The following is a 23,581-nucleotide window of genomic DNA, read 5'->3' as shown; positions in this document are numbered from 1 at the left end:
GTTAATAAAGCAATAACATTAATGAGATTAAAGATTTTGACTACATAATGGTCTGCTACTGACAGGTAAATTCTAAGCCTAAAATGAGACATCTACTCTCAAAGCAGCAACAGACACTAATCTTTTGATATGACTATTAGAGATGGCATGGGATGGTGGGAGCAGGGAATATACAAAAAAGAGTTGACTACCTGAAGACACAACCAACATAGACTTGGCTAATTACATTGATGTGTCTCACCAGCTACCTAAATGGGCAGGTCTGGTGTATGATACTGAAATGAATGGCCGGGTAGCAGCTAAGTGTCCTCTTATTAATATTAAGCACTATTTCCATAGCACGGCAAGTAAAAGATGTATATGATTATGCAAAGCAGTATATGTGGTTACTGTGCTGCACAAGGAAGATTTTTTTTTTCACCTGCTAGTGATCAGTTTACACCTTGCAACACACGGATTGATTGCCCTTAAAATTTTATATTCAGTAATGACAATGTAGAATATGTTCTTACTTTTGCAAGCACTTGAATGGACAAATGGGTCTCAACACTTGTGGATGTAATTTACCTCATCTGGCAAATGTGGCAGATGCATATGCAAAGGTAAGCTCTTTAAAAAAAAGGGTGCAAACCTCAGGTTTCACTTTACAAATACCAGCCTGTAAATTTGCTGCTTTTTGGTTTTGAATGTTCCCTTGCTCCTCTATAATTAGAGCACTACATTGTTCTTATAGAAAAGAATGAATAGTAAACATAACTCCTCTTACTGTTGTAGCCTATAGGACTAACCTGCTTGCTTGTATATATCTATCTATCTTTTTGGTTTATTGAATAGGTTTATAGATTTATATTAAAGTAAGTTTGGTTGTAATGCAAGAGACCTACAGGCCATATCCTGTATGTTAAGCTAAAGCAAAGTTAGTGTATCTATATTAAGACCTTTTACTCAGAAAGCAAAGTTGACCTATAGCTTGTTATCTAAATAGATGAGTACCCATGCCTATGTCTATGACCTTTTATCTAGACTAATAGACAATGGAGAATAGCATAGGGGATTTTTCAATGTTGTACCCACAGACTTAACAAGAGACTGATGTGCATACATATCTGTCATCAATTCGCACATACATACTAGTCTATTGGGTAAGTGTACCCTAACATTTCTGTGGGTGAGGAATGAAATTTGGGCATAAGAGGAAGGATTTCCAGCATTTCCCCAAAAAAGAGGTAACCCACTTCAACAGAGTACTCCAGTCTCACTTTACTCCATCTCTATTCTCACTTACTTCCTCCACTCTATCTATTCTATCTATCTATGATAACTGCTACTATTAGTAGGCTGTACTTGTTCTTCTTAAACTTTAAGTTTCAAAGGCTAAGCTTGGTTTCCCTAAGTTTTATTCTTAGTTTGTTTATTAGGTTTTAATTTAAGTTTGTTAGTCAAGTGAACCCTAATCAGCTTTGATAGCTCTTAGCATTTTCTAAGCACTGCATCCCTCACTCAAGAATTGAGAAACCTGAACCTGTGTCTTTTACCACCAGGTTATCAAGAAACATTGTAAGTAGATTAACCAAAGCTTTGTTGCATATAATACTATATTAGCATATGTATCTTTTGAATAGCAGTAATGCAATTGTAACTTTGTAACTCTGGGTATTTTACCATTTACTTACTATACCTCTACCCCGATATAACGCAAATTTGGATATAAAGCCGTAACGCAGTGCTCCGGGGGCCAGGTCTGCGCACTCCGGTGGATCAAAGCAAGTTCAATATAATTCGGTTTCACCTATAACGCGGTAAGATTTTTTGGCTCCCGAGGACAGTGTTATATCAGGGTAGAGGTGTATTATTAATTTTAATAAAAAGTCTTTAAGGCCATATCTGTCTCAGTGTGAGCTTCTTGTCATACCTCCGAGGGTCCTTTATAAATTATGTGGAGCCTGATCACAGCTCACAGAAACAGAATTCAGTGTTCAAGGTGAGACTGTACTATTGATTTATTTAAGGATTTCTGAATTCTTTATTCCTTTCTTAAAGAACAACTGCAGTATACTATAGTAGATGTTCTTCTTGCTAATTACAAAGAAGAGTAAATATTAGTGAGGAAACAAGCTTCTTGAGCTCTGAAGAAAAGTACAGTAAGATTAAAGTATCTGTTTTCCTTTTGGAAACTATTGCCAATCAGAAGGTTTGAATGTTTTTTGAAGGTGAATTCTAGGATTCCCCTCCAGCCCCCAAACCATTGTTATCTTAAAAATAGTAGCGGTGCCAAATCTTTTGATATTATTGTTAGTCTTGTGGCATCTGGTATTTTTCTTAAAGCCCCAGTTTCTTGAGGCATGTACTTAGGTGAGAATTTCAGCTTTCATTATTTTTTTTAAGTACCTTTCTAGCCCTCATTCTTGTGGAGAAAAAGCATGAAAATACGAATCCTAAAAGTACAAAAAACAGAGGGCAAATAAAATCCCTGCAATTTATTATTTTTTAAAATCCCATTTTTGAGGTACACTTATGATTGATGGGAAAGGCTAATTCAGGGTGGGAAGGGCCAGCCTTTTGGGGATTGGCCATACTGTATTTATTTACTATAACAATGCAGCTTTGAACTTTCTTCTTTCCAACAAGAATGACAACTACCCCTTTCTTTGTATGGACACACTGAAAGAGTCAGATATTTCTTTTATAAAAAAAGCATCTTGAAAAATGGTTATTATTAATATACAGTGGTCACCCTTAAAAACAAGTTTTGCCTTAGATGGATACGTTCTATACTGACATCTTTGGGAATAATGCAGTTTCTGAAATAATCTTCAGAAGTGAAATTTGCAGGTTTTTTAAGAGTGATCACAATATTAAGAAACATAATTAGACATAGGGATTAGAACATCTTTTATACGGAGCCTGGAGTTTCTTTATATGGATACTTACAAAATGATAAGGAACACTGCAAATACAGATCCCTTATCTATTTAAGTCACAATTAGCAAATTATTTACTACAGTACAATGAAAGAAGAGAACTAAATAATGTTACTTTAGCATTTTCAGTAATCTAAGGCAATTGACAAGCTTTTAAGGGTCACCATTGCAAATGGGCTAAATCTTGAAGTCCCCTTAAGTCAATAAAACGTTGCCTAAGTAGTAACTTCAGGATTTATTCTTTAGTAAACATTTTTTTACTTAATTACCTTACTGAAAGTATAACTAATCACTCAAGTTTTACTCTAATGTAGACTAGCGTCTTACATGTTTTTCTGACTTGCACTGTGTATTGAGGCAGACATATTCATTGAGCTATCCACAATGATTCCTAGCTGATTTTCCTGTGAGGATACAACTATTTCAGAACTCATCAGTATGTATGAATAGTTTAAATTGCTTCCTCCCCTCTGCATCACACTTTGTAGAACCTCAGAGTTACAAACACCTCAAAAATAGAAGTTTTTTGTAACTCTGAAAAAAATGTTATGTTTGTTCTTACAAAAGAACTGAATGATGACTAAATAAGTCCTTGAAACTTTACTATGGAGAAGAAAAATGCTGCTTTTAACCATCTTAATTTAAATGAAACAGGCACAGAAACAGTTTCCTTACTTTGTCAAATCTTTTTTAAACTTTCCCTTTGTTTTTTTTAGTAGTTTGTTTAATGCAGTACTGTACTGTATTTGCTTTTTTTTTTTTTTGTCTCTGCTGCCTAATTGTGTACTTCTGGTTCCAAATGAGGTGTGTGGTTGGCTGATTAGGTCATAACTCTGGTGTTCGTAACTCTGAGGTTCTACTGTGCCTTGGATTCCTTTATGTTGAATTTCCTCTGGCAACACGATGTTGTTTGGTAACCTAATTTCAAATCCTTCTGGAGTTGCTTACAAAGCTTCCTGAGATTAATTAACCTAACATTTTTATGTCATTAGCAGAGTTTGCCATATTATTGCTCAACTCCTCTTCTAGATCATTAATATAGCCTATTGTATTCCTACAATTTATCCCTGGGTTACTGAAATTATTAACTAGGCATAAGTCTGATATGCAGGTTCAGTGATCTGATCATTAGACTATCCGATCTGCTTTTTGTAACCCTTCCTTTGGGGATTAGAAAAGCAAATAAGAGACTGTTTTGACACGGGTTCTCCTCACAGCCAGTGGACTTCAATTCCTTTCTTCTTGCTCCAGTTCCTTTCCCTTCTTTCACAGATATTACAGGTCCTGCTCAGTGGCCACTCTCCCATCAAGCTATTTTGAAACTACATGCTCTACAAGCTTCACTCAAATCTTTCGAGGGGCCTTCTGCCTCCCTTATCCTTAGGGAACTTTATTTTAATTTATTTAATTTTTCCCAAGAATTTATCAGCGTTTATTACTACAACAACTAAAACAGGTGAAAATCAGTGCAAAAAAACTATTAATATATTTTCCTCAGTAAATAGGGTGATTTATTTTGGTGGACGGAAGGACACGGGGAAAAGTATTCAGTAGATAAATGCTTTGAACAGAATTCAATGAGGTTTGCTACAGAGCTCAAAACACAATGCCACCTCTAAGTTTAAAAAAACAATATATCTCTAATTCCCCCCAAAAACTTTTCGTTTGAATAAACAGTTTACTGTTGCAGATTTAGAACTATTAGCCTATAAATATTTACACTGAATAATTGTGCCACACCATTTGCAGTGCATACTCTCAACATCATCCTTTTCTCCTGTTTTGGTTTTGTTTTATTTATTTTTTTAAACTTGCAAATAGCTTCTTATGTTCAGAAACATATTCTGATACAGATTTTTATTTTCTTGCCATTTTAGTGTATCAAATCTTTAACCCATAATCAGCTAACACCTTGAAATGTGCATGCGGTAGGTGTGAGATTGATCAGTATGTTCAGATGTGCCCACTCTCCAAAGCTTGCATGAATGCCTGTTTGTTTGTTTGGTGTATCTTCCAGATTTACACACAGCCTTCAACAAACAGCTTTGCAGATACACACAGACTAATATATTGTAGTAATTATATATATCTGTGGTTCAATGTACTGCATTTTTAATAAAACAAGTTATTTTTATACATTGGAATGATACAAAAGTAGGGTGAAAATCGAGGGAAAAAATAATAATTTTTGTAAAAACTGGGATTTTTTTCAGTAAAAATCAGTTTAAACTGAAAACAAAAGGGCTTATTTATCCTGTAGCAGGGTAGCTTACAGTCCAGTCCTAACTACTATCACAACTGTAATGAGCTCTGCCATATCTCACTTCCCATGTGTTGTTTAGTAGTTAAAGAATCCCCTAAGGGGATGAAAAGGTGCCCAAATACATTGGTGATGGGTACATGGATGGATGGATGGATGGCTAAAAGGAGAAGAGAAATGCAGGGTGATTTAATCTGATGTTACTGAACGCATTATTCAATAAAATCTTCAGCAGAAACTTTTATTTTTACTGTACACCCATGTCCTAGCTGAATTTACCAGTTTATGCAGGTTATTTCAGTATGCCCTATAAACCTGTTTAATGCCTTAGCAGTACAACTTGTAAGGACAATATACCACTGATCAATTGCAGGTGTCATCTGAAACACCATTACTGGTACCTCTCCAGATTTTGGTTAATAATGTCAAGACAAAAGAGAACTTAAAGCAAGCTTTACAGTATTTATCACATCAAAATGCCACCAGAGATAAGATGTTTTATCTGCTGTAGCAGAGTTTAATCAGATGTGACTTGTGCCATCGAGCTTTGAGAAATTGAAACTGAAAACAGTGTATTTATTTCTCTACCTGGATCAAGAACTTAATACACTTTAGATTATTTTTGGGTTTTATTTTGGCAAATGCATCAATTCTGAGAGTAAATGACCATCTTAGAAAAGAGCATCCCACTACTTAAAGCTAGAACATGCATTTTCAAACCTCAATATCATTAGACAACATCAGCAAACAAAGCAGGACAGAAACATCTCTACCAAAACTAATGAAAAATAGTGGCAAGTGAATACAGTAAAATTGCACAAATGGATGCTGGTTTGAAAAAGGGGAGGCTTTTTGTTTGTGACAACTCATTAGGAGAGATGTGCAGATAAAAGTAATATCATTTTGCAGAGGAATTTGATGTTTCAAAATATAGTTTATTCAGATTTAGAACAAAATAAAAAATATTTGAATTTCTCTCTAAACAGGAATAGAGTCCCACCTCATACCAGGCAAATTAGTTGAAACTACAGTAAATAACAGAATGATTAGACACCTAGATGAACATGATTTGTTGGGCAGGAGTAAACACAGCTTTTGTAAAGGGAAATCATGCTTCACCAATCTATTATAATTCTTTGGGTGGGGGTCAACGAACATGTGGGCAAGGGAGATCCCGTGGATATAGTATACTTACAGTGTTAGAAAGCCTTTGACAACATCCTTCACCAAAGGCTCTTAAGCAAAGTAAGCAGTCATGGGTAAGAGGGAAGGTCCTCTCCTGGATCAGTAACTGGTTAAAAGATAGGAAACAAAGGATAGTTCAGGATGAAGAGAGGTAAACTATGGTGTCCCATAGGGATCTGTACTGGGATCAGTATTATTCAACATATTCATAAATGATCTGAAAAAAGGGGTAAAAAATGAGGTGGCAAAATTTTGCAGATGATACAAAATTACTTGAAATGGTTAAGTTCAAAGCTGACTGTGAAGAGGTTACAAAATGGTAGATGTAATACAATGGTGATAAATGCAAAGTAATGCACATTGGGAAACAGAATCCCAACTATGCATACCAAAATGATGGTATCTAAATTAGCTGTTTCCAAGATCTTTCTTGAGTGATATCATTGTCGATAGTTCTCTGAAAACATCTGCTCAATGGCCAGCGGCAGTCACAAATGCCAACGGAATGTTAGGAACCATTAGGAAAGGGATAGACAATTACTATCATAAAACCATTATATAAATATATGATATGCCCAAACCTTGAATATTGCATGCAGTTCTAGAAGACCCATCTCAAAAAAAAAAATTAGAATTGGAAAAGGTACAGAAAAGGGCAACAAAAATGATTAAGGTTAGGGAAAAAGGTCTATAAAATCAATAATGGTGTGGAGAAAGTAAATAAGGAAGTGTTATTTACTCCTTCACATAACGTAACAACCAAGGGTCACCCAATAAAATTAATAGACAGAAGGTTTAAAACAAACACAGGGAAGTACTACTTCACACAATGCACAATCAACATGTGGAACTCATTGCCAGGGGATGTTGTGAAGGCCAAAAGTATAAGTGGGTTCAAAAAATAATTAGGTAAGTTCATGGAGAAGAGGTCCATCAGTGGTGGTTAGCCAAAATGGTGATGAAACCCCCAGCTCAAAGTGTCACCAGTTTTCTGAGTACCAGAAGATGGGAGAGGATTACAGGGGCTGGATCACTTGGTAATTGCCCTGTTCTGTTCATTCCTTCTGAAGCACCTGGCATTGGCCACTGTCAGACAGGATACTGGACTAGACTGACCATTGGTCTGAGCCAATGTTGCTATTATGTTTTGAGAGTTTACGAGCTTGGGACCCTGAGCTCCTAGGCTTTCAGCTCCTGTTCAGACTGACTAGAAGCCTGGGCTCTGTTGAGGAGAGAGGTGGGTGAGCTGGCAGAAAAACAGGCAGATTGCAACTTCGTCAAAATCAAATAGTCTGTATAAAACATTTCAATTTAGACAAATCAGCATTGTCTGTTGGAAAAACATTATGTTGGAGATTTTCTGACCAGATCTACTCATTAGTCTACTCCTGATTCTGGTTGACAAGACTAAATAATAAAACATGAGACAACTGCTAGACTGAACATGCTTTTACTGGAATACCTGGCCTTGTTTTACATGCAGTATATTGACTGTCGTTGTCTCTAAAGATAACCTAAATCTTTATAGATCTTTCCCTCTACAGCATAGCAACACTGATTTTTTTTAACCAGTCTGCTTTGCTAGAAGCAGAGTTTTGCCATTGCTACATTCTCTGCCAGTGGCTTTCATTGCCTATCTGCTACAGTATTTTACCATAGAGGTCCACATAAATAATTTGGTTTCCTGCATACTCTATTTAATGTTATGGCTAGTGTTTAATCAATCACATTATTATTGTAGCTAAGTCATTGTGTCTGAGTTGCCCTCTTTCTCTCCTGACTGTGATGATCACAGTCCTTTTTGAAGAATTCCAGGTTTATTGTTAATGATTTTGTTATTTAATAGCCTTGGGATAGGTCTAAATTTCTTACTTCTGCTCCATTATCCTTATCTTTCTTAATTGCTAAAGGTATAACTTTTTTTCGAAATATAGATTTCATTGACAATATTACAAGTTTTAGAAACATTCAGATATGGTCAGAGGAAACTTTAATCCATATAATATTCTTATCCCCTTGGTTGTACAATAGATTTATTTTTTCTTCCTGATTCCATCTGTACATGCCACACACTAGTTTGAAAGCTCGTGGTCTGTAGATGTCAATATTTGCTTTGGTTTTTTTAAAAATAATTCAGCTGGGGCCTGATTCAATGCTTATTGAATTCAATGGAAGTCTTTCAGCTGACTGAAATGGATGGGGATGGCCAACTCCTGGGAAGATGAGGAGAGAGTTTGGCCTCAAATATTCCTGAGCATTAGCATGTACCTCAGAGTGCATGTGGGGGTGTGCATGGGGAAGGGGCTTCTCTGCCTCTCATTGGCCAGCTAGGCAAAGGGGGTATTAGAGGAGCTGATTGGCTCCCACAGCTTCCTCCCCTGAAGTTAAAGCCTCTCCAAATGTCTGGGTCATCTTCCCACTATGGTTGCCCTACCTGTCTTCCCTCTGTGGCTGAGATACATATTGAGCTATTTCCAGGGTGCTGTGGGTCTGACCATTTGCCTGATTTTGGGGATCAGGAAACCAAATTGGCAGAGGTTGTTTTTTTTTTTGTTTGCCTTTCCAACAGTATTGTGGAGGTAGAGATCAGGTTACAATTATAGGAATTTTACTGTTAGGAGCTAATACAGGAATGTTGCACCCATGGCAACTTGCAGCTAGTGTTCTGTGTGGATAAAGGATAAAAGGACTGGGTCTCAGAGGCAAACGAAACCCAGGATTTCTCTGGGGAATGTTGCCTTGCAAGGAGAAGGGGAGACCTGAAGTATCCTCTGTTACCTTCTACCCACCTCTTAGAGAGCAGGCAAGACCATTCAGATGTGAGCTGAGTTCTAGGGGTTAGGGAGACATGATGGTGGAGTAATATCTTTTATTGGACTAACTTCTGTTGGTAGGTGGCAGAGGATCAAGCCTGAGTTATTGGTTATGGGGGGAGCCCTGTAACATGACACTGGACCCACTTAAATGTCTGGTAATGAGAGGAGGTGGGCTGATAGCACTCCTCCCCATTGTTGAGTTATTAAAGTTGTGGCCTGCCACTTAAATCTGTTCCTGTGTCTGTCTTTCATCCACCTACGTGTCCTGATCAATTAATTGAAAGGAAATTTGTTGGCTTGACACAACTTGCCTGAGCACAAATTTATTTAACATATCCCTAGATGGTGAGGTGAGGTCATCAGCAGGAATTGGGTGTTTCTGTTGATTCTCTCATTCTATTTCATTCTTGCAGTTGAAATAGATGTAATTTACAATAACTGTGAATCAGGAATAATAACCCTTTAACTGGCAGTGAGGACATGGAAAGATAGAAAAACACACACTCAACAATAAAATGCAGGAAGATCACACGATTGATTAATTGCAACCTGTAAAATGAACTCAACTAGTAGTGTGAAACATGGAAATTTGATCTTTATATGTACAAAAATATAGCAGAATTTTTTCTGGCTCTAGTGATCCTATTTGTTAGTGTAATTCTTTCAGACTTTAATCTAGTTAACTGTATTCTTTAATTTCATCTGCAGCAAGTAGTACTTTTCATCTTTGGTGGACGTCCTCTTAAGTGCTTATTTAAGTGAATTTTTTTTCTCTTCCACTTTAAAAGTGTAAAGCCTGTGAAACTATTGTGTTCCATCATTTTTAGTTCTGGTCTAAATTCACTCAAGTTAATTTTTATTTTAATTTATCTTTTAATGTTGGTCAATAGCCTGGTCTCCTTGTCTGAGGCTGGCTGCTGTACCTAAAGAAAGCAAATCTTACAGAGAAATTGATATTTTCATCTGCTACCATGAATGCCTTAAGATCTGAGGCTGGTCAATTTTCTACTTTTTATCTCTAGGCCCCACCTCCAGCAGCTGTTCCAGAATTGACTCTGGACTTCTGTATGCTTATGAGATCTGTGAAGTCCTTGTTCTGTCTCTCTTTAATTCTGCCAATATGACTGAAGCTACGTTTTTAAAGTGAGCTGCTTGGTGTGATTTGTTACCCCTGACTTTTCCTTTGAACCGTAGAAATCTACAGATAGCAATACTATCTGTCAGTATAGCTTATTCTTCATACTGCAAACTGGTGAGCTCTGCTTTTTCATTTTCAAGCAGCCACTCAGTCAGTTTGATGCAAACCTCTTATTCATGTTTCCCAACAATCCATGTGTTCAAAGAAAGCTTTCACATTAGGGTTAATTTTGATATGTAATGGGCCAGGTTATACTCTTGATTACTCTCCATGCAGGCTAGTGTTATTCAGTGAAAATCAGCAGGATGCTAGTGGTGTGCAGAATTTGCCCCACTATATTCACTTTTCATGTTATTTACATGATTTCCAGTTCTATGCTAGTTTCCCTAATTAACAGATTCATTGCTTATCCTTACAGCCCTTTGCAGTGATGTCACAATGGTGAATTAGTGACATAACTGTTATTGCCAAAGTGATGCTGACTGCATGGCAGGATCAAGCAGAAGCTGAGGAGAAGGAGAAGGCATTACTGATTATATTTATTATTCATTTTGTGCTGACTGTGTTTTCCATGTACAGACCTTTTAGGAGACTTGGTACAAATAAAGTGTACACAAGAGCAGGGGAAAGACTAATAACCTGACACTTTTGTACAAACAGTACATACTTTCTTTCCTCTCAAGCGGCCACAGTATAAAATCCTTGTTGTGGGAGTGCTGCACCTATTCTTCAATTGGCACCCATTGATGCTCCAGTTTCCATCCTTTTAGGTTGTAGTGTGATTCTGAATAAATACTTTCAGCTGATATTTTCCCTACACTGTACCCAGTCTGGGTTTGGGACCCTGTGTCCCCTTCATTTCCCCATTATTCAGACTTCACACTGTGGGTGTTTTCTCAATAACTTCCTCCTTTTTAGGAGGTCTGGTTTATTAACGTGAAGTTCAAAACATCACAAATCTTCCACTCAGCCTTCACTTCTTTAGTGCAGCATTCTAACCCTGTCCCTGCTGAGGCTTTTCTCCTAGCTAGTTTCTGCTCCCCACAGGTGTCTCTCCCAGACCCTCTGCCTAGAAGCTCTGGAGAGTTACTCAGTGAAGGCCACCACTGGCCCTTTTCTGGCTGTCTTCCCAATCTTTAATACAGAACTCACTCCTAGGTCTGCTCTCCCTGGACTCAGTGTTTAAAATACTCTTTAAAAAAGGCAGGGGGGATCTATCATAATCTGGGAATAGAAGCTTTGGTAAAACAGTGTTTTAGGTGCGCTCCTCATACCTAACTTGTTTTTTTTTTTAATGCCACATCTGAAACCCTTTGTGACACTTATGATACTCCCCTGCCCCTCCTCCCACACTTTAAGCACTTTCTAGAATCTCTCCCTTCACTGAATTCAGGCTGACAGCCATTCACCCAGCATGCCTGATTCTTAGCCACATGCTTGCCCTCTCATGATCCTTGTACTTATTCCCGTCACATGGAAGGTGGTTGGCTGCATAGTACTTATTTAGGATGTTCAGTGTCTTACCCACAGTACAAATGCAGGTAAGACAGTGGAAAAGGAGATTAGGAAACCTAAAGCTTTCACTGTGTGATTTTTTTGGGCAAGTTGTTTTAGCTTCCTGTGCCTGTTTCCTCACCCACTATTTGTCTACCCAGTTTGTTTACACTGTAAACTATGGGGCAGAACTGTCTCTTACTGAGTGTTTTGTATGGTGCCTATAACAATGGGGCCCTCTTCCTGGGCACTGCATGTATTCTGTATATTCCATATGTGTTACAGGGGAAAAAAAGTTTCCAATATGGAATACAGGATGCCTTAATTACCATTAGAACAATTGTAACAACATCAGATGAAAATATAAAAATGTAGCCAAGTGACCTCAAAATAAATAAATAAACACACACACACACACACACACACACACACACACACACACACCCCTAAAATTTATAGTCCAGTGTCTTGGAGTTTCCAGAACCATAAGTCACTGCTAGTGGTCCTCTGGAAAAGGAGAGAATTCCCAGTGATAGGAAGCTCCCATTTACAGAGGTCACACTTGTACACATTGTACTCTTTTGGATGATTATTTTTACCCGTTCTACTGGTGTTCCACATTCTGTGAATGGAAAATCTCTCATAAACTGGTAAAAACTTTGAAATAGGTAGACATTTTAGGTATTTTAGGTGTAACTACTGTATAGGATTTTAGTCATGAGATACCGTGTCAGACCTTAATCTGTCACTGTTCTGGGACAGAATATTGTCCAGTCTAAGTCTTACCCCAATATAATTGTGTGGGGAGAGGAAATCCCATATTCTGTGCAAAAGAAGAAACATCATATCAAAGCAGGTTAATTTTTTTTAAAAACTTGTCAGCTCTCTGGAACTTCTTAGAGGCTTGAAATGTTAGAATAAGTCCAGGTGGAAATAAATTAGGAGGCACAGCAGGTAAAAGGTACATAAGTGAATATATCACAGGGTTCTGCAACTTGTCATATGGACTGAATTTATTGCCTGAATGTCATCTCCACATATGTGCCATTTGTTTGGATTCAAACTAAGACTGTCAATTAATCGCAGTTAACTCACTTGATTAACTAAAAAAAAAAATGCTTAATTGCAGTTTTAATTGTACTGTTAATAGAATACCAATTGAAATTTATTAAATATTTGTGGATGTTTTTCTATATTTTCAAATATATTGATTTCAATTACAATACCGAATACAAAGTGTACAGTGCTCACTTTATATTTTATAATATTTGCACTGAAAAAATGATAAACAAAATAAATAGTATTTTTCAATTCACCGCATACAATACTGTAATGCTATCTCTTAATCATGAAAGTGTAACTTACAAAGGTAGATTTTTTTTTATGTAAATGCACTCAAAAACTTAACAACGTAAAACTTTAGAGCCTACAGGTGCACTCAGTCCTTCTTCTTGTTCATCCAGTCGCTAAGCGAAACAAGTTTGTTTACATTTACAGGAGATGATGCTGCCTGATTCAGTGAGAATGAGTGTTCTCATGGCATTCGCACAGCACTTTTGTAGCCAGCGTTGCAAGGTATTTATGTGCCAGATATGCTAAATATTTGTATGCCCCTTCATGCTTTGGCCACCATTCCAGAGGACATGCTTTTATGCTGATGACTCTTGTTAAAAAAAAAATGTGTTAATTAAATTTGTGACTGAACTCGTTGGGGGAGAATTGTATGTCTCCTGCTCAGTTTTACCTGCATTCTGTCATATTTCCTGTTATAGCAGTCTTGGATGATGACCCAGCATATGTTGTTTGTTTTAAGAACATTTTCACTTCAGATCTGGCAATATGCAAAGAAGGAATTGGGATGAGGTGTGGAGCATGCTTTCAGAAGTCTTAAAAGAGCAACACTCCGATGTGGAAACTACAGAACCCTAACCACCAAAAGAGAAAATCCAACCTTCTGCTGGTGGCATCTGACTCAGATGATGAAAGTGAACATGTGTCGGTCTGAGCTGCTTTGGATTGTTAGTGAACAGAACCCCCTCATTAGCTTGGCCATATGTCTTTTGGAATGGTGGTTGAAGCATGAAGAGATATATGAATCTTTAACGCATCTGGCATGTATATATATTGCTGTGCCAGTTACAACAGTGCCATGCAAATACTTATTCTCACTTTCAGGTGACATTGTAAACAAGAAATGAATGTAAACAAACTTGTTTGTCTGAGTGACTGACTGAAAAAGAAGTAGGACTGACTGGACTTCTAGGTTCTAAAGTTTTACATTGTTTTATTTTTGAATACAGTTATTTTTTGTACATAATTCTACATTTGTAAGTTCAACTTTCATGAGCAAGAGACTGTATTACAGTACTTGTATTAGGTGAATTGAGAAATACTATTTTTATAGCACAAATATTTGTAATAAAAATAAATATAAAGTGAGCACTGTACACTTCGTTCTGTGTTTTAATTCAAATCAATATATTTGAAAATGTAGAAAACATCAAAAATATTTAAAGAAATGGTATTCTATTATTGCTTAACGGTGCGATTAATCATGATTGATTTAATTGCTTGACAGCCCTAATTCAAATACAAGCATACACATAAATACCACATATGTGGAAGTTTAGATAAATTGATGGAAACTATGCCTATATAAGTATGCACTATGTTTATAATAGATATATCCTTATAAAACATATATCACATACATACTAAGAGTAGCGTGGACATCGTATTACTTTATCTACATATTGCCTGCTTGGTGGTGATACAGTGACTGCCATTAAAAAGTCAGAATTTGTCATTACATTTTTTCATCTATATGGCAAATCTCTTTGCAAAATATGTATATATCTTTATCTATAAGCTAGGTATGATATATTCAGAGATACTGATAATTTTTGAACTAGTTCATTCCAGCTCTAATTCAAGTGACACAACAGAATACAAATTCCCATGTCTTGACATTTTAAGAGCTGTCAGGAATTTTATGTGAACAGATAACCTAACTATAGCTCCATGTTCTGACTTGCTGAGAGGATCCAATAGGCAAATAAAATTAAATAAAAACATTCATTTCATATAATGGCCACTGTGATAACACTGACATGTAATAATTCAATGAAGCATTGAATAGTTTTTGCTCATTTTGTTCTCACAGACATTGAGTATAATAAGTGTGATGATGGATGAACGCCCAGGGATACTTGAGATTGTCAGAGTATCTGAATCTTTTTTACATACTACTTTGCAACAGAAATAGGAAAAATGTTATACAGCTGTGCTGTGTGCATTTGATATCACTCACCTGAAAGCTCGGGCATGGTTTTGTTTCTCTTTCTCTCTCTCCTCGTCACAGGGTGGAGGATTGTGGACATTGACTCATAGTCATTTTTCTGTCTAGAGGCAGGTAAAGCTTTCAGAAACCTGTTCTCCAAACACCACAATTGTCTCTACCTTCCATTCCTCAAGTCAGCCCAACCTTAGTTCCTAACAGCTCCCAGTTCTATTGCCAGTTTATGACTTTAAGGGCTGGTCTACAATGAAAACATATGGGCATAGTTACATCTCTCAGGAGTGTGAGAAACGTGCACCCCTGAGAGATGTAGCTATGCCAACCTAACCTCTGGTGTAGACAGTGCTAGGTTGATGGAAGAATTCTTCTGTTAACCTAGCTACAGCCTGTCGGGGAGGTGAATTAACTACAATGGTGGGGAAACTCCTCCTGTCACTATAGCGAGTATCTACATGCCACCAAATTACCGCCAAAGAATGAATGAAGCGGCGGTGGCAATTCGACGGCAGGTCTTTCCCTCGGACAAGGACTGAGGGACCTGCCGCTGAATTGCTGCTGAAGAGCCTGGAGCCGACCCTTGCCTTGGGCGCAAAAATTCCTTGTTATGGCTCTGAGTTGGAGATCAAATTTAATTCATAGTTCACCACAACTCACATTTTGCTTCTTCCACCTTACAATCCAGAATGTCTCCAGAGTTCAGTTATTTCCCTCCAAGCCCTCCTCTCAAACTATCCATTCCAGACATCCTTATTATCAATTTCATCCTCACAAACTTCTCTATAAATGCAGGGATGCATGAGGGCTTGCTCATCCAGTGTTGCCAAGACCTGCAATATTAAGAGAGACCCAAGAAAACCATTATCTACAAATGGCAAACAGATCATATTCAGTTTCTGCTTGATGTCTGCCTAATGCCTGCTGTCTGAGTAGATAGAATGCAGTGGTTAAAGATATTCTCATTAGAGGTCTTTCTTTTTATATCTCCATCTGCAAAAGTGATGTGTATTAAATTAAGGGATGCAAATCAATGGAAGCATTTTGTTGGTTTTAGCAGAGGAACTATTGAGGCAATAAATAACTCCCATCCTACTGCCTAAAAACAAAGGTTCACAGGGGCTCAGCCTTTAAGTGGAAGCCATCCACTATGAGTATACTCAAGCAAGCTGCGTATTGTTGCTGTTATACTTCAAAAGAAAATAGTTTCTAATATCTAGGACATTTTTAAAGATTATAGTTACATGTGCGTAGCAAGCATGCAGTAAGTGAGATGATAGCTAAAGGTAGTTTAAATATCTGTTAGAGCTTCTGAGTGGCGAAAAGTCAGGTACATTATATAAAATATATTTGAATTCTTTGTAGGGTTTCCATGTGTTTAGCTTACATCACTGACTTTGGAAAGGCTAGATATTACTTGTCATTTATTGTTTTATGGATTGCTTTCCTATCTATTGTCAGTCTTCTGCAGAAGATACTCTGGGCAATTTCTCTTATATATTGAATATTTCCATTTGATTGAATGTATCTTGAATTGCATCTGGTTAAAGAGTACAAAGTTCCTGGAGTTCTTCAGGCCTAAACATGGCCACACCTGACTGGGATACTTCCTTTTGTATCACTGGATCTCATGATGGAATGACAACACATTATCTTATTACTCTTTTTTCAGAATCAGTTATTATACTCTCTACACAATCGCTTAATTTCCACGTGAATTTATCTCCTCTAATCCCCACTCACAGCTGTTATTTGACAGTTTATCAGGGTGGAAGACTCTGGGCATTCACTCAACTTGTCTGTCATTTTCTGTCTCTAGACAGCGTGAGCTATAGAAAGGGGGCAACTAAAGCCTTAAGAAACCTGTTATCCATGTATGAAGTTTATTAATATCACATCTATGAAGATTGAGGTGGGAACATTATTGAGGACAAATAAGCATCACTTGATATATCACATTTAAGTGACTTTTTTTATTTTGCTGAATTTCTACAGACAGTCAAAGCTTTGTATGAGTTCTATAGCCAACCAGGGCTCTGGTAGCAGGGGTTGCACTTTTCACTGCTGTTATATATGTAGTGTGGGCTCCACACTTGAAAAGGAAACGGAACAATTAATGATATATTTAGAAAATAAATGTGCAAAGCAAAAACAAAAAAACACTTTATTTTCCTATCAGCCTCCACTGATGTCCTCAGAGATTCTTCAATATAGACATTTTGCTCTGAGACATTTCCGGTTATTCTACTCCATGTCCCAGGACACTTTCAAACTGAATTCTTATTTCCCATTTTTAACTCTCCTGAAGAATCAATATCCCAATAACTCTATTCTAGCACACTTGTTTAAGGGAATGTTACTTTACATATTGAGATTATGTAGGAGAGAAATATCTTCTCATTTAATATATATGACATGCTTACTCTGAGTGTTTATAAATTTACAAGATAATAGATTATATTCTTTTATTTTACCTGTTGGGAGTATTAAAACATTTGTTATATTCCAGTCTTTTCCATAGCATCTAGATCAAAATAATTGAAGAGAAAAAGCAAGCCTTGTTCATATGCCGCTCCCTGAACATTATTTTAGTTTGGAGCATCTGGAGACATTTACAGGGCAAATAAGTGGAAAAATTAGGAACCTAATTTTCAAAATAAAATGAGCTCCATTCTGCACCTACTTTGTGTACAACCACAGTTGCTCATGTAAACTGGAATATTATGTAAACAAATGGTCAGTTATGAGTCTGATTCCCCATTTGTATGTACAGCTACTCCATTTGACTGCTCAGTCATAGTACTTGTGCACAAAAATTAGGCAACCGTTGCTCATGTCGCAATCTGGAAATGGGTCTAATGTGTCTTTATTTTTTTCAAATAAAGAGAATTTCCCATTCTTAATACCAAAGGCAATCCTTTTTCTATTGCCTCAAGCTATTTTACATAGAGATGAACAGCAAAATCAAATACTTGTCATACTTTAAACTCAAACATGGTTGAAAGAAAATGATACATATTTTATGCTACAGAGCTCAATGGGATGGGAGTTAAAACAGCAGTGAATATTGAAATGGCATTTCTTCAACTTTTGAGTTGACTTCCTATTGAATTTATCCTTCTTGAGTTACTTAGATAAGCATATTTTTATCTTCATATTAGGTACTTTCATAATCCATTGCTAATAATGTTTTCACAATCCTTAGGGTCTATCAACCAGCAGGATTTACATGCAATATGCACGTTTTTAGTAATTGGAAGTAGACCACCCCAGTACAGTTGCTCGTTTTCTGTTAAAATTATCAGAAAAAAACTTTGAATTCCATATGCTGAGTTGCCACAGTAAGTGAACTGGGGGAAAGAGGGGAGGGGATCATCCTGCAGAATACAGTAACTTTTAATTTTTGCCCAGACACTGTTGTAAAGAGAAGACCATGGAACAGCCAATCAAAATGTATAAATAAAATTGTTTTCTAAACCTTTTCTCCTAGGTCTCAAAGTACTTTGCAAGCATCACAACCCTCTATTAATTATTTGAGATGAATTTGAAGCATATCCTGGTTACTAAGCACATGTAATTTATACAAGATTAATTAAATCCAATATTACACAAATCAAATAACTATCCACACACACGCAGTATTATTCTAACCCATTTTACAGATAAGTAAACCAAATTACTTCCAAATTAAGTGATTTGTCTGAAACACTCTGAGTCAATGTCAGACAAGACTGACTTTCACTCCCAGTTGCTTACTCTAAATTCCAAGGTGAGACCCTTAGATGGCATAAATCTCTCTGGCAATTGGGAGTGACAGGATATCTAAAATCACCAATTTACAGTAGCTTTGAAGCAGCAGTTTAGCTGAGGATCTGGCCACCAATATCTAGTAGCCAGTACACATAGTAAATAATACAACATTGCCATGTCTTGCCATCAAAGCAACATTCTGGGCACTAGGGTAAAATATTGGCTTAGACTACAAATTTAGATCAGGAGCTGGATTTTGAACCTGTAAAAGGCTGAGGTTGTTAGAAACTGGAGCCTTGTTTTGGGGCAATCTTTACCATGGTGTTGGTATTCCACCAGTGCCATACAACAGGAGGTGACACAACAACTTTACATCACAGTATTGTGCATTCAGACAACATGTATCATCATTTTCATTGTATCTTTGAAAATTTGTCTGTGGAAAACACAAGTACAGCAAAGCTTTTTATTACCAATGCAATGTACAAATCGTATGCAAAAGCAGAGAGCATCTTATGATAGTCTGTATAATTTTTTCACAGTCAATGAGAGTCTCAAGTCTATGTATCCCACCCAAATTTACAAGCACCTTTCTTAGATTTATCTTCTTAAAAGGAATAACAATCACAATCCTGTTACCTTCCTCAACATTACAATAATTTTCACTTTAAGAACTTGCCTGTACATTCCTCAACATGTGGTATAGCTGATGAGAAAGAAGAACTTTTTAAAATGTATTCTGTTCATAAATCCATGCAGCTTGAAAAGAATATGGAGATTTTTTTTCTCATAACAAATAAATCAGTCTATGAATGTTATAGGAGAAAAATAAGTAACATGAGTAATCAAGCTCTAATTATTATCTTGTGATGGCTTTAAAATTTCAGTCTATACAAATGATGACGTGATTACTTTGTGTAATAATTTGCATCACATTATGAACAGAGTAAAATGAAATTGTAATTAGCTCATTAAATAAGGCTACATTTCCCTAGCTAGGCATGGAAGTGGAGGAAGACTGGTCATTGGGGCATGAACTGGAGCTCTAGAAGCTGAGAGACCAGCATGATCTCAGATCCACTGTGCCTTGCTGCAAATGTCTTTTTAACATAGGTTCTAGAACACATCTGCCTTCTTTTCATATTCCTCCAGCAGCTCTAAGGCAGATAGCAACAACAGCACATCAGCTCATCTGGCTATAGGCTCAGGCAGCAGCTGTCTGGCACAACTTTCTCTTCCCAGAGTACTCAACTCAGCTCAAGACCACACATAGCACAAAGCCACCAGTGGTTTCACTCTCACACCATGACCAAAATGCACATAATTTCTAGGAGGATGGGGAGGGGAAATGAAGGGATGCAAAAAAGGAAGGAAAGAAGGAGGAGGGGAAGGATTAAGACAGTAAAAAGAGAACAAAGAGAAAGTTCAGGAGAGAGAGAACAAAAAAGAGCACATGAGGGGGAAAGGGGGAGATGTAGGAACTGTCACGGGGCCTGGAGTGAGAAGACAAGAGGGACACCCATCAGCTAGACTGTTTGGAGTTTGGGTTCTCTCTCCAACAGGGCTTGTGAACCACTAGAATTAGTCATTCAGTGTTAGTGGTAGAAAAAAAAAAAAACTTTATCAGAAAAGTATACATGACATCTTGATTTATGAATATAGAGTTTCACAGATTGTAGATGACCTATAAAGCCATGGGTCAAAAATGGGCATCTTTAGGCACACAAGAGTGAAAACAAAATAACCAGTACAATGGGTACATTGGTAAATCTACTGACTTCATTTGTTCAGTACCACAACCACCCTGAGTTGTAACCTTATAGGTCTAAGAGGGGGAGGTGCTATTAGGCTGTTCTCTGTGAACAGAGCCTGACCTTTAAATCCACTTCTCCACTTTGTCTGAAATAACTGATGTCTTAAGATGTTCAAGACATGCCGCAAAGCCCATCTCTTTCCCGACCCTTTTCAAAAATGCAGGTGCAGTGAAGATGGAAATCTTGGCATCGAGGGCTGAGATCAGTGGTGGGAATATGTGTGTGGGTTTTTGTTCCTCCTTTTGGTTATGGGGAGTGTGCTGCATTTTTAGCAAATTATTATGATTGCATATTTAATAAATGGCAAAGGCACTGAGAGCCCTTGAGCCATCAAGTGATGCATGCCTAAACCTGATGAAAATATTTTTTCTAAATGCATTTTGTAATTATGGGTAACCATACCAAGTGCTTAGAAGCAACAAATATTTAAAAATAACCTTTCATATCTACACTTTTTTCAAGTGGGTTTATAGTGTATCACTGCCCTTCAGATCTCTACATATAAAAATGCTACTGCTACTTATGATGCCTCAGCAATTTATCCTCATTTTGCAATGAGTCCAGAACACATTCATATAAGATGCTGCAATGATTAAATTGTTATAAAATTGGAAACTACAGTAGGTTATGGCTAAGTATAAAGGACTTTGTGAGAAAATGCCACATTAATTTACTGATTTAATAGAGGTTTTTAAGAACACTGATGATTTGGAGTCAAGCAGCTCATTAATATTTTAAATCCCAGAGGCTAATGTGAAATGAGGCTACAGAGTGAATCACTATGCAGCAATTGGAACCTAGACTCACCTCTCAAGTGAGCTCCAGGTGCTTTTTGTTACTGGTACCTATGAACAGAGAAATGAAGATGTAATTATATAGCATCCTTCCTAATTAACAATGTAAATTAGTTTGTACTTCTATTAAGTTTTCCCGTTTGCATATATAATGCTAAATTATGAACATGTGTGATTGTTTTACTCTTAGCTCTCATTTGCAGTGGATGTTCTGGCAATCAGAAGAATTTCCATCCTGTTTTTGCTGTGCAGGGAGCAGGAATTATTGTACAAATCATGAGACTGATCTTCCAAAATGATAGGAATCTCTCCAAGGTGCTGAGCATTTTCAACTCACATTAATATGGCTTTGGGCCTTTTTGGTGCTTTCACAACTCACGGTGCACATCTAGTTCTCTATCTTCAAAAGAAATCAAAATATTCCCTCTGCATTGTCTGGGAAAGATAAAACAGGCTCTGTTCCTCATTAGTGTTTCCATTTTGGACTACCTACTTCATTTAAAGCAATACAGCCTCTCCCTAATCTCTGTGCACCCTAGACTGCAATTTAGCTCTTTTACCCACTTGTACTTATACTGATAAGGCAGTGTTGTCTCATGGATAGAGCACTGGACCTGAACTCATGATTCCTGGGTTCTGTTCCTGACCTCTGCCAATGGCCTGCTGGGTGCCCTTGGGCAAGCCATTTCCCCATCTGGGCCTCAGTTTCCTCATCTATAAAATGGGGATAGTGATACTGACCTCTTTTGTAAAGCGCTTTGAGATCTACTGATGGAAAGAAGTAGGTGCTATTACTGAGATTATTAAAAAGCCTACTACCAAATTGGAAGCTACCCCTACTGTGAGACTTCAATGTGTGGAGCTCTTCAAATTGATGGAACTACTACGTGAGTCTTTGTTAGAATGTTCCCTGGACCATCTATCATTGGAAACCACATTCCTAGTAGCAGACAGATCAGCTCACTCATCACAGACAGTGTTCCATAAGGGTCAGACATCAGGCAGTTCTTAACCAGCACATCCAACTTTTATCCTTTCACTTCAGCCAATCAAGCAATTTACCATTGTTTCCCCCCAGGCTCGCTCACTCACTCACTCACTCTCAGACTAGGGTGCATTGTATAAATGTGAATCTCAAGTATTCAGAAATCATGAGTCAGGCCTAAATATTATCATGTGATTTTTAATGCATTTTCATAGAATCATAGAAATGTAGGTCTTGAAGGGACCTTAAGAAGTCATCAATTCCAACCCCGTGTGCTGTGGCAGGACCAAATAAACCTAGATCACACCTGACAAGTGTTTGTTCAACTTGTTTTTAAAAGCATCCAATGATGGGGGTTTCACAATCTCCTTTGGAAGCCTATTCCATTATTACTTTTTGGATTTAGCTTCTCAGCCTGATGGTCAGGGCTGGGTTCTGCTCACCTACACTTATGTAACACCATTGGGAGCTCAATTCAGAAAGGTAGTTCTACCATCATTGTTCAATTAAGATTCCCCCCCCCCATCTACCTCTGTTGGATTTAGGGACTTCTTGTTGATCACAGAGTGGAGATCCATTCAGACACTTCTCAAAGAAGAAAGAACAGTTGCTTACATATCATAGCAACTGTTGTTCTTCAATATGATGGTCTGTGTGGATTCACTCTTCCTCACCATCTTTTTATGCTATTAGGAGTCTCGAAGTGGACTCTTGATTTAGTGGAAGAAAATGTGGGCCATTTCTCCTTTGTATCACCCAATGGACGTATTAGGACATAGGCAGTGTGTGCAGGCAGTTTCAATGCACGCGACCATCCAGAAAGGTCTGTACTTTCATACCAAGATATGAATCACATATATATGAATCTAGATCTATGCACACAGCCTTGCTGAAGAGCCACAGTTATTGTGGCAGTGGTAATCAATTCATTTTTTTCATAACTTCAGCACTAAGAGCCACATTCCTCCCTGGATGTACATGAACATGCTTCCTGTTGACTTACATAGCTCCCACTAATTTAATATGTATGTGCATCTGAAGTCAAAATTTAGACAAAACAATGGCTTATGCCATTTCCTGTATGTGTTAAAACTGAGGCCAAGAAGGTGGTGTAGCAGAATGTAATGCCCAA

At 37.4% G+C, this 23,581-nt stretch overlaps 1 protein-coding gene across 1 annotated transcript in view; it reads right to left on the bottom strand.

Annotated features, from left to right (window-relative positions):
* The window catches only part of PAM (peptidylglycine alpha-amidating monooxygenase), an 843,699-nt gene extending 839,462 nt beyond the window's left edge, over positions 1-4,237 (bottom strand). The window contains exon 1 of the mRNA XM_050945654.1: positions 4,231-4,237. The gene's annotated coding sequence lies outside the window, so the exon portion shown is untranslated. The remainder of the gene's footprint in view (positions 1-4,230) is intronic.
* Positions 4,238-23,581: the final 19,344 nt, after the last annotated feature.

The sequence above is a fragment of the Gopherus flavomarginatus genome, chromosome 3 (genome assembly GCF_025201925.1).
Source record: "Gopherus flavomarginatus isolate rGopFla2 chromosome 3, rGopFla2.mat.asm, whole genome shotgun sequence".
Taxonomy (NCBI): Eukaryota; Metazoa; Chordata; order Testudines; family Testudinidae; genus Gopherus; species Gopherus flavomarginatus.
The sequence above is the reverse complement of the archived record's forward strand: the minus strand, read 5'-3'. Positions and strand labels throughout refer to the sequence as shown.